Consider the following 9,713-nt stretch of genomic DNA (forward strand, 5'->3'; position numbering starts at 1 on the left):
ACTTGGGTGAGATAACATGCTGTCAACTTTGACCTTTGCTGACCTTAGTGTTCGTTTGGTTGACTCGAGTCCCAAACAATTATTTTACAGCTGAGATGTCATTAGTGGAGTAAGACCATGCTACTACTTTAATTTTTTTAATTTTATTTTATATTAGAGTCGATCTTAGCAAGGGTTTAGTTGATTTAAAATTAAATACTATTTTATTGTAGAGTCAACTTAAAAAATGATTGAATTGATGTTATTAGTATATGCTTTTTAGCGGTAGTGAGTTGCAATGCTAGAAGGACGCCATGACATCGGTTTTTTAGGTATAAAGTCATTTTTTGGCCAAATCTAATTTGCTATTTTCTTGTAGTGATATTTTGACATGTCATAGACTCAAAATTTGACATGTGAGACTTTCAAACGACGTCACTATCAATTTAAGAAAATGGTCACATTACGACTTTTCTACAAAACTAGAGACTCAATTGAGTTTATTTTTAAAAATATGAACTATATTGAGTCAAAAGAAAATATAAGAATCAAAACGAATCAACTTACCAAAATATAGGAATAAAATTACTGATTAAAGTAACTAAAAATTAACATTAGTTAAGTGTCCTTTTGTCATTTTAATCTTAATTTAATTGTTGTAATTGTTTGTTTTAATTTCTCTTTTAAATATACATGTTATATTTTGAAACTTTATTACTACAAGGATTTTTGTAATTTATCATTGAAATTTTACTATTAGAAATAAATGTGTCAGGTAAAACAAGATTTACCAAAATTAGTGGAAAAATAATCTTTTATAAGGACCTATTATGATTGGTGAAACATAAGACATTATGACAGAGTTATGGACATATTCAATAATATGCAAGGTGACAAACTTGCAAGTAAGTTAAAAACTTATTATGATTGTTAGCTGAACCTCTCATAATACATGAGACTAGTGGAAAATTTTGGAATGTATTATGTCTTATTTTGAAAAACCTGTCACAATATCTCTTTTTTTCATTTTCCTCTGCAATTTCAGTCCCAATATCTCTAACTCTAGAGGGTTTTTTCACGTTCATTTGCAAGCCCTAATTTCTCTTCCCTTTGCACCTTCTCTTCTTCATTTTCATTTGCGTTCATCACTGTCATTCAACCATGCGTTCATCACTCTCCTTCATCCCCAATTCCTAAATCCTCTCTTCCGCCATTCATCATTTCTGGTGACCAAGCCATCGAGGTGGACTTCGCCAGTCATCGTCGTTGAGTTTGCCGCTCACCGTTGTCAAGTTCGTCGGTCACCTCCCTCAATCACTAGTACAGTCAAGGGAAAAGACAGCGGTTATTTTCGCTTTTAGACAGCGGTTTTGGAACCAAGGCATATACAGGCGAGGCAAAAAGTCTACCCTTTTTACCTCGGTTGTGGACCGAGGCAAAAGGAGTAGGATTTGGCCTCGGTTCAAAAATAACCGAGGTAGTAAGATTTTGCCCCCTTTTTTCTTTTAAGGACTTTTGGCCTCGGTTCTCTTTTGAACCGAGGCAGTATCTTGAAAATTTCTAATAAAAAAAAACTAGCCAACGGTATTGCCTTCTTATTCCCTGCAAGCAAAGATTCCTAAAACAAAGAATATTATATAATCAAATACACTACTTACAATAAGTTTCATTTACCTATATTATCTAACTCTAACTTTCAACACTGGAATCCCACATTGAACTGTTGTTTAGGACTCTAAGTTACAAGTGCAAGTAACTTCCAAACTCAAAGAAAAAACTATATATTATGTAAAATCGAACTCAACAATGGTGATGGTTGTGTACAAGTCAGGTTCTGTCGTTAAGGAGTAGTTGAATTGAACATATTTACTCTCATGGCCTTGTAATATGCATATTCTACATTTGCCAACCGACTCTGGAACATTTTCCATTCCTTTTTACACCTCTCCCTCACCTGCCACCAACACCATGGACATGATTCATCAACATGTATATTACTATTTAGTAATCGAAGTATTTGAATAATATAACAAGTATAATGTTCAACAACTATGCAAGAAAAACATTATATAGATGTGAGAAAAAGAGATAAAATTGTATGAAACAGGTATAATATAACATCCCTTGCCATGGTGCCTTCCCAGATTCTGATTCTCCCTAAAAAAACACAGAAAAACATGCATATCATACATAGGCAATGAGAGTTCAACTAATGAGACTAACATATATTACCATAGAAACATGCATATGTTAAATCTTGCCTAATTAAGATGCAACCCAGAGCTCAAAAGCTGATCTGGAAGAGAACAGTCAATTTATACATCAAGAAAATGTTTACACAACAAACCAGTTTTCTACTTTGTCACTTCATGGCCACCTCTAATGCCATGGCCACCTAGTCCAGTGGGCTCTGAGCAACGTAATATTTCAACACTATAACTTTGCATACTATTATGCCATATAACAGAAAAAAGTATATTTGCCTGAAGTGGATTTAATACAAAGTTTATTCAGTAATGTTGTAATTTCTCTCGTAGAGAACTCCCCCAAACTTACAACTTTGCTTGTCCTCAAGCAAAAGTAGTTCACGTAGTAAACAATTCAATCACGATAGTCTAGCAACTCAAGCATAGTTTCAATCAAATAAACAAAATCAATCATGCTTGCTCAACTTGGAAATTACATTCAAGAGATAAAATGGCCTTAGCAAGCTAAACTTCAATCATGGTGCTCACAATTTAAAATCACAAGATAGATGTAATTGATAGATCAATAAACATGGCAAGATGTTTTCATTGAATGCATGGAACCATCCTTCACCAAGGAAAGTGTTTCACTCAAGCACAATGGTGTATAAGGATGTGTGTCTAACTCTCAACTATCACAATGTTATACAAATTAAATTTGCCGTTCGTTTCACAATATCAAACACATTCACAAGCAAGTTAGCATCACAAGGACTTTTTAAGGCTTGTAATGTGGCTGGGCTAAGAAGAAAAATTAGTTTTTCTGGACAACAAAACACCTTGAGCTAAGAGATAAAACAATTTACTTCATGATATAGCATTAGTCTCTTTGCTTCACAATTGGATAAACCACTTCTCAACTTATTTCCCAATTCTTTTTCAATGAATTCATTTTTCTTTCTCTTCTTCTTCTTTCTTCTTTTTCTTTCTTTTTGACTCATTTTTCTATTTTCTCAATGCTCCCTTATTTCAAAAACTCCTCCAAACTTAAACCATTCTCCTTATCCTAACATATATGTTCATCTCAACTCAAGGTAAGGAGGTTAAGGATTTTTCAATAAGCTTAAGGTTCCAGGGGTGAGAAAGTTTTTCTTCAAGGTTCAAGTGTTTTGCATTGGCTTTTAGGCTCAAAAATGTAGAAGAGGTTGAAGAACAAGATGGCCTTGATCATTTGTAACAAGCAAGCAAATAGTTCAAATAGAGAAACTCAAGCAAAATCAACTGTGATTTCAAAGTGATAGCACTCAACAATAAACTCTGGGCACAACATCTCACAGGTTTACTCAGGGTTCCAAAGTTTGATAAACATCATGCCAAAAATATTGATCACAATTAAAACCAAGCATCCATCTAAACATATACAAGCAACCACAACCTCTATTCAACAAACTTAACCACATAATCTCAATTAAATTTTCAAAGAAATTTTCATAGATAAAGAGCAAGCACAAAAGATTTGTATTCAATTCAAGCATAACATATGATTCACTCGAATCACCAAACCAATTGCAAAAGAACTATCCACTAGGCAAGTCAAAAAGAAATCAAAAACACAAAAATTGAAAGTAAATAAGAACTGAAAATTAAAACTGAAAAACCGATCAAAATGGACTCTTTGCAGCTCCAACAGTGTAGAACACTAGCTTCACTTTTCATATGTAACATCTTCCTCCTCCAGTAGCTTATACTCCGCAACTGCTCCACCTTCCCCATCAGTAGGGGCCTGGCCCCCAGGCCATGCTACACGAGTAGCAAAATCTTCAAGCCATACATTGCTCAACTCATGCATGCCCCAGAGGATGACCACTAGTGGTTTTGACACCTTTAAAGTTCTAAGAAAGATGTTATCTTGCACAAAGCGAGCTCAAAGTGAAATTAGTATTCCATAGTCAACAACTGAATAGAAAGGTCCAAAAGCACACTAAAAGGAATGTGTGAAAGAGTGCAAAGAAAAGGAAAGCTCAGAATCAACAATAAAAATTAGGTACAGAACCAGTTTTTAAGGTGTTGGGTGTCATATCAATTTTTCGCTTAAGCTAAAAAATTTTAGCTTAAGCTAAATTTACAGAAGAACTTTTCGCCCAGGCTAGAAAGTTTTAGCTTAAGCTAAATTTACAGAAGAATTTTTCGCCCAGGCTAGAAAGTTTTAGCTTAAGCGAAAATGTTCCAGTGGCACCCCAACTTTCAGCCTAAATCTCGCCCAAGCGACTTAGTTTTAGCTTAAGCGAAAATATTCCAGACAGCTCTTGAATTTGAAATTCGCTTCTCGCCGAAGCGAGTTAGGTTTCGCCTAAGCTAAAATATCAGCAAAACTTATTTTTTCAGTTTTCTGCATATCTCGCCCAAGCGAGAAAGTTTAGCCTAGGCGAAAATAATGCAGATTCTTGCGAGATTGGCCATTCAATCTGTGATTTTTGGTTCCATACCTTCATTCAATGCACTTACACACAAACCAAGCTACAAATAACATAATATACTTATACAAACCACAAAAACAACATTATAACTAAAAAATCACAAACATGCAATAAAATACAAACATGCATAACACAAGTCACTAATTAAAATTGAAACACATACAAGCACATGACACTAAAACAAAATAAACACAAGTAAAAAGGGTAAGGAAATTGGGTTGCCTCCCAAAAGCGCTTGTTTAACGTCATTAGCTTGACGGTTTACTCAATGAAGTGCAAATGTTGTTGTTGGTGTGCTCCTTTCACCAACTCTTCTTAAATCACTTTCTAGTCACCAAATCAATTCTCATAGCATAAGAATCTTCATTTTTTCCCTTCCACTACCTTGACATCTTAAAACACTCAATCCTCTTGATCAACTTTGGCTTGCTAGGCTTGAGTTCCTTGCCTCTCATCAAAGGGTGGTGGTGACTAGTCTTTCTCTTTTTCTTCTCCCTTTCTTGTTCATCTTTTACTTAGCACTTGGAGCATCTTCAAGGGAGGAAGAATTTGTGGCAGCTTGTGATGCTCAACATAGTTGTCTCCTTGTGTCCTATAATTCCTTCAATCTCAAGGTCTTCATGATGCTTTTGAGGCTGCAGTCCTCCTTATGTGAACATCTCCCTGCATACACTTAGACACAACTAGGCTAAAGCCACAAATTAGCCCAAATAAAAGTGAAAATCTATTTACAACAAAAAAGTTAGTTCTATATACAAAATCAAGTCTACATAAGTTAGAAACCTCACAAAAGTCTAGTATTGACACGAATCCCCGGCAACGGCGCCAAAAACTTGTTAAACTCTTTGGCAAGTGCACCAAATTGTTCAAGTAATAAACCATGGTAAGACCAGGTATCGTTTTCCCAAGAGACTCGTAATACTAGAAAATTATGCGATTAACAACTCATCTAGACTCAAGAACAACTCATCCTTTAAGAATATGTGCAAAAAGATAAATTCACAAGTAATTACAAGGTTGGACTTTGGTATTGAAGGCACTTGGAAATGGAAAAGACTATAAATGGTATGAAATGACATTGCTAAGGTTAGTTTTCACGAATGCACTCTTGTGTATAACCAATTTCATCTCCTCTCTATCAATTTACTAAAGTCAATTCACTAAAACACTCTAGCCCTAATCCCTTAGGTGAAAAAGCCTAGGTTTTCCTTATCAAACTCCAATCCCTTGGACAATCTAACAAGCAAACCCGCATTAAGAACTAGGATCTAAGACAACATGTGAATCATATCCCATCCCTGGCTCAATGACCCATAAGGACTCTTGTTTCAGTTCAAGATTTCATATCCCATCCCTGGCTCAATGAAACCCCAAAATCAAGTCATGAACGTCCCCATTACACGCAAGCTTTAAGATCGGAAACAAGAATACTAGTAATAGATAGAAAAGACATTTATAAATATGAAACAATCATTCATTACACAAGAGTTCATAGGCTACATCTAACCCTAACAAGATGAATCTGGTTCTCCATTTCCATGGAGAACCCTAAAGCTTACAAACATGGAAGATGGAAGAAGAAGGAGACCCAAAGGAAGAGGAGGAGATGTTCCCACAAGCTCCTCGCGCCCTCCATGAGCTCCAGACGTGAAATCGCACCTCCAAAGAACCAAAGACTCGTTTTCTTTCTGCCTCGTGAGTATATATACTGCCCGAATTCTCGCTTAAGCTAAATTATTCTCACTTAAGCGAGAATTCTTCTTGGAGAAGATAGTCATTCTCGCTTAAGCTAAATTATTCTCGCTTAAGCGAAAATGACTGTTAAATCAATGACTTCCTGGATCACCGAGGCTCTTCAATGTAATGGAGGATCTTCCTAACATCAAAATAAATCAAAGAAAACAAGGAATTAGAGTATTATTTACGTAATGTAGTCCAAAATATAGATAAATACTAAAACTAAATAAAAGAGAGGATTTAAGCAAGTAATAAGCTAAAGAAGAGTTGATTTTGCTACTAAAATGATGCTTAGATAATGGTAAGAATTAGCATCATCAGAGATGAATTTAACTAAAAGCAGAAAAAGTATTTCTGTCTAATACCGTACAGAGCAGAAATACTAGAAAAAAAAATCAACTCTAAATTTTCCTCGCCTCTCTTAATAACAAGCTCTTCACTTGAGTTAATTGATCAAGAAACAGATGTGATTGTGATCATCCACAAATGAAACACCAAAAGCTATAAAGTCAGTAAGTTACAAGAAAGTGTTATAAATAAATTCGGTAATATGGGAACTATAATGTACCAATCTACAGAAGCAGCAATATACAAAGGATAAACAAGCTCAGGAACAAACTCCATAGCTTGAATGACATTCAAAATACCCAACTACACCAACAAAGACCAAGATAAGACATATTGCAGTAACACTTGCAGAGTTTATACATTTGTATAAATTACTTACAAATTCCCATGACATTCCTTTCTGATAAGTAATCACCTGGTGTTTCTACACATCTCCAGCTTGAGGTACTACATAGATGTATTACAAGGACAAACAAAAAGTAAGAATCCTAAAAAGTAAAGTTCAATCAGTGAAAATCTTTTATGGAGCACGTAAATTAACCTGATACTTAAAATTCTGATTACTAGACCAGCAAGGAAGCACTTTCTTCATTCCTCATCATCTGGCAGTCAGAGAATCAAAAGGAAAATTTTAAACAACTTCCAAGAACCAAGATTCAAGAGACTTCAATTTAAATACTCACCAAAATTTATACCAGTGTTACCAAAATTTTAAACAACTTCCACCACTGGCACTGGCTGTAACGACCACAACTTGGGGATGGGGTGTATTAGAACCCTAGGATCTGTTATCACTCCCAACGACCACCGCTTCCTCTTCACTCCAGAGGCAACGCACTCGCAGGCGAGGTGGAAGCTGCGCTCGCAACCGTCGCACACGACGAGGTTCTGGTGGCTCCCGGCAACGGCGGGGCAGGGCTTAGAACAGGCAGCTCAAGGAGCGAGGCCATCATTTGGAGGGCAGCGGGGGCTCCTTGCGGCGGCCTAGGGTTTCAGCGTTCGGTGAGGACGACGTTGGTGACGAAGTCTGGTACGATTTCGACGAACAACGAGGAAGACCGGCGACGAGGCAGCGCGAGGCTTCTTCTTGAGCGAGAACACCGGCGGCGTGGTGGCGACTGAACGGCAGAGAGGTGGCGACGGAGACGGCGCTATTTGGAGGGGGTTGGAGAAAACAGTGAGATGGAAGAGTTTGCGCGAGAAGAAGAGGAAGAAATCTGAAGGGTTACTTCAGAATATTAGAAGCTATAGTGTCTCGGTTATGAAGCTTAACCGATGCCTAATCAATTAAAAAATAATTAAAAATGAAAAATATAATGAGAATTTTGTTACGTGAAAATATTTATGCCTCGGTTATGATTATAACCGAGGCAATATTTAATTTTCATAACTTTTGTCAGCGTATATTTAAGGTAGCAGGGTGAGATGACAGTACATTATGCCTTGGGTTGCTGATTTAACCGAGATCATAGACTTTTTGTATTTCGGTTATTTTTGAACCAAAGCATATAACTTTTCCAAAACTACGAAAATGCCACCGCGCTTTTATATGCTTCGGTTTCAATAAAACCGAAGCATATACAGCATGTTAAAAAACCCTTTTTTTACTAGTGAATGTTCGTTCATGTTCCTCTTTCGGGGTAAGGGTTCATTGAATCAATTTAACATATTCCTTTTACATCTAGTCATTTGATTAGGATAAACTTTTTTAATGGCTTAAAGGGAAAAAATTCTTTACATATAGTAATTTTTCGTGTTAGCATGTTTCAATATGAAATGTTATTCTATGCAGTTTAACAATGCGAGAATTAGTGGAATTGTAATTGAATACAGAGACTTAATCACATCGTGAAGCGTGGGGTAAAAATATAAGCGTGTTCTGAAATTGTAAAAGTAGAGCTAATAAAGGCTTGCAAAATTCTCATCGAAGAAATTTCTAACAATAAAGTTTTGTACTTATGTTATCTATAACAATAAAGCCAATCCTAAACAAACTATTTACTTTCTAAATTTCATAGTTGTATAAACAACAATGCACTTTGCTATTATTTTAAGCAATTCTTTTATTTAGTTTATGCCTGCATCACCCAGGATTCATTTCTAATATAAACATTCGTGTAGATTATTAAAATACTTTTAGTATAAAAGTAATATAAAATTATAATTGTTAATATTATATATAATTAAAAAAATTATTATAAGAAAAAAAATTAAATTTTAATATGAAAAATTTTGTATTATTATTATTATTCTTGTTATTATTTTTGTTATTACTATTCTTACTATTATTCTTGTCTGCATGCTGTAGTTGCAAGAAGCATATTATTATTAATGTAAGGATTATTTTGTAATTTTATTCATCTCCCAGAAAAATTGATTAATTTTAATTTTGACTAAAAATTAAGGAGTAAAAAACATAATTAACCTTTAATAATTATTAATAATTATAGTTATAATGGTAGTAGTATACCATTCTTAATATTAATATTATTACTATATTATTAGTAGTATTAGTAGTAATACTAGAATTAGTATAAGTATTATGGTTAACAAGAGTGTCAATATTAGTACTAATATTATTATTATTTCTAATTATTAGTATTAATATTAGTATTAATATTAGAATTAGTATTAGTATTATTGTGTTGTATTATTATTTAAATTATTATTAGTATGAATAGTATTAATATTAGTATTTGTATTATTATTAATATTATTAATATTATTTTTTGTTATTAGTATTTTTATTATTATTAGTATTGTTATTATTATTATTATAAGACCTAGAAAAATTAGATATTTAGAATGATAGTTGTAACATCCCAAAATACAGTAAAAACCATAATGTAGAATTAATTACAATTAACAGTTAAACCATGCAATCTTACACTAATAATAATCTTCCAAAACCGAACGTGCTTAAGTACAGAGATAAATACCATACAGCAGTATTTCAAAGTTTAAAGACGAACGGTTTTACAAATAT

At 34.2% G+C, this 9,713-nt stretch overlaps 1 long non-coding RNA gene across 1 annotated transcript; it reads right to left on the minus strand.

Moving 5' to 3' along the window:
- Positions 1–1,538: 1,538 nt before the first annotated feature.
- On the minus strand, positions 1,539–7,980 carry LOC128196473 (uncharacterized). Its single transcript, XR_008248780.1, has 4 exons — positions 7,411–7,980; positions 7,269–7,329; positions 7,107–7,174; positions 1,539–1,933 (listed from the first exon to the last, which is right to left on the minus strand). It is a non-coding gene; the product is annotated as an uncharacterized LOC128196473 (long non-coding RNA).
- Positions 7,981–9,713: the final 1,733 nt, after the last annotated feature.

Source organism: Vigna angularis, chromosome 5, assembly GCF_016808095.1.
Source record: "Vigna angularis cultivar LongXiaoDou No.4 chromosome 5, ASM1680809v1, whole genome shotgun sequence".
Lineage (NCBI taxonomy): Eukaryota > Viridiplantae > Streptophyta > Magnoliopsida > Fabales > Fabaceae > Vigna > Vigna angularis.